This window comes from Vespa velutina, chromosome 5, assembly GCF_912470025.1.
Source record: "Vespa velutina chromosome 5, iVesVel2.1, whole genome shotgun sequence".
Lineage (NCBI taxonomy): Eukaryota > Metazoa > Arthropoda > Insecta > Hymenoptera > Vespidae > Vespa > Vespa velutina.
The window spans coordinates 8,435,567-8,438,066 of record NC_062192.1 but is presented as its reverse complement, the minus strand read 5'-3'; the positions used below and the strand labels follow the sequence as shown (position 1 = coordinate 8,438,066).

The window sequence follows — 2,500 nt, the reverse complement described above, 5'->3', positions numbered from 1 at the left end:
GGAAAAAAGCAATGCGGGACGAGCAAACAAAATTTTGATTCTTTTTTTTTTTTTTTTTTTTAAATGTTCCATCGAAGTTGCGAAAATCTCATTAAGCTTAAGTTTCGAACTAACCCCTCGAGGTTCGTACGAGAAAGAAACGTCTTTCTTTCGGTATCCGTAACGGTGGCTTTCGAGAATTATGAATACCGACGTCATTTATAACGCTCGAACGCCACCGTCGCATCACATCGTCCATGCACATTTATCTGACTCCGCGCGTCGAGGAACGAATTAACGAAGCCCGCCCCACGTCCCCAATGATGTTCTACAAAATATTTCGAACGATCCATCATTCATCGTGGACATAATTACCGGCGTTCGTTGCGTTCTTCGTAAAAGAAAAAGAAAACAGAAAGAGAAAGAGAGAACGAGAGAGAGAGAGAGAGAGAGAGAGAGAGAGAGAAAGAAATGAAAGAAATCAAAGCACACAAGTATTGCATTAGTGTATGTGTGTGTATGTATATTATGTAAGGAAATGAGTGTGTGTTAGTATATGTACGAGGATGTTTAGTTTGTTTCTATACACTACCGCGAAAAAGATGTTCGTTAATGCGTTAATTAGTCTCGCGACAGGCCACGTTAATGTTTCCTCTTTTTCAAAAACACATTTTCTACAATTTAACCTTTCAAATGTTCTCTTTGAAACGTGGGAAAAAGGGACATTAAAGATGTTCTTATACGAGCTAATCCAATTATCTACATATCCATTAAAAGAGTGTACTTCAACAAAGTAATAATTATTCGCTTGAAAGTTATTATATAATATTATAAAACCATTTTCTCTTTCTTTCTCTCTCTCTCTCTCTCTCTCTCTCTCTCTCTCTCTCTCATTTTCTCTTTGTTTCTTCTTTTTTATATCATATTAACAAAAATGACTTTAACAAAATAATATTTTATTTTAATTCTTGAAACTTATTATATAATATTTTATTTCATCTTTTTATCTGTCTCCCTTATCTCGAATGAATTAATCATCGGATATAAAATTAGATTAATCGAGATCGATGAAACGAAGAAAAGAAAATAAGAACTAAGAAAATTGAGAACCTGAACAATTGTAAGAGAAAGAGTACGAGAGGGAGAGAATGCGAGAGAGAGAGAGAGAGAGATAGAGAGAGAGAGAGAGAGAAAGAAAGAAATAATTACTTAATTAGTCCATCTTAAGTTATACACGATAATGTAAAACAGGAAAAAATACATATTCTGACGTTCTCGTAATTTTTAACTATAAATAAAATTCAAAGACAAAAAACGAATATGCATATTCTTCGACGTTGTCTCATTCGTCTGATTCGTCGTTGAAAAAAGAAAGATTTTCTTGTTAATTCAAGATATCGATCAATCGATCGATTGTTATCTTCAATCTTAATATTTTCTTTTTTCCAAATTCAAATTTCAAATTCGTTTGATTTTTTTTTTCTTTTTTTTTTTCTTTTCTTTTTTCTTTATCAGAAAAATTTATTACTAAAGATAAGGAAATCATCCTCAAATACCAACACCGCCATCTTTAAAATAATGTACAAATTATTCAACGTTATATATATATATATATATATATATATATATATATATATATATATATATATATATCTATACAACTTTTTTCAATTATTTTTCTTTCCTTTTTTAATGTATTAATATATCTATAATCGCATATACTTATAGAATTATTAACGACTATAATATTATAATATAGTTTATTAACATATATATTATTAACATATATACATATAAATAAGAATTCAATATGATTGAATTATAATTCATAATAATAGAATAGATATATGTAATTTTAATTTAAATTCTCGTTCGCGCATGAATTTAACATAAGCAAAAATCCTTAAGGAAAGATGAAGAAGTTTAAGAATTAAAAATAATCGTCAAGGGTATCGAACGAATTACGTTCAAAAAAATTACTCTCTTAATTAAATTCACCGTTCGTTAAAAGTATAACTAAAACATTGTCTTTCATTTAGTTCACACATAAAAATATATCGATTTAATGTCATTAAACATATTATTATTCTACGCCACCAAATCGGAACTATTCAACTTAATGAATGTCACACAAGTAGATGTGATATAAATATGTGATATATTACTTTATAAAAAAAAAAAAAAAAAAATTTTAATCGGCCATTCGTCTCCAGTAGAATTTACTTAATCATTATCACTAATTAACATAATTCTAATAAGAATCGATTAAAAGGTATAACAGACGTAACATTTATCGAATAGATAATTATTACACGTGGAGTTGAATATATATATATATATATATATATATATATATATATATATACATATATATATATATATATATATATATATATATATAAATATCCATATGTAGATGTAGAGAGCGAAAGAACATCTCATATATTTTATTAAATAGATCTCGGTGTAGATAGCTATTTGTCAAATTTGAACAAACAAAAAAATATTAAAAAAAGAAAAA

General features: G+C 27.6%; 1 protein-coding gene across 1 annotated transcript in view; it reads left to right on the top strand.

Annotated features, from left to right (window-relative positions):
• Positions 1-2,500, top strand: part of LOC124949256 (muscle segmentation homeobox-like) — a 20,418-nt gene that overhangs the window by 9,353 nt on the left and 8,565 nt on the right. The gene's annotated exons all lie outside the window — the stretch shown is intronic.